Source organism: Ailuropoda melanoleuca, chromosome 15, assembly GCF_002007445.2.
Source record: "Ailuropoda melanoleuca isolate Jingjing chromosome 15, ASM200744v2, whole genome shotgun sequence".
NCBI classification, from domain to species: Eukaryota; Metazoa; Chordata; class Mammalia; order Carnivora; family Ursidae; genus Ailuropoda; species Ailuropoda melanoleuca.
Genome location: NC_048232.1, coordinates 84,475,105 through 84,475,461, shown reverse-complemented (window position 1 = coordinate 84,475,461; position 357 = coordinate 84,475,105).

Here is a 357-nt window from a genome sequence, read left to right as displayed (position 1 = left end):
GAGGAGCCTGATGTGGGGCTCGATCCCATAACGCCGGGATCACGCCCTGAGCCGAAGGCAGACGCTTAACCGCTGTGCCACCCAGGCGCCCCATAACAGAGTATTTCTAATTCCTCCCTATGACATTGCTGTCATTCATTTCACTTATCCAATAGTTATAATCACTGAATACATTGTTGCTGTTGCTATTAATACTTTGAACTCTTATCTGTCAGATCAACAAGACTAAAGGATTTCATTTACCTTCATTTATTTCTCCTCTAGCACTCTTCCTTTTTGTATGTACATCCAAGTTTCTAAGGTATATCATTTTCTTTCTCTCTAAAAGCTTCTTTTATTTATTTATTTTTTTTTTAA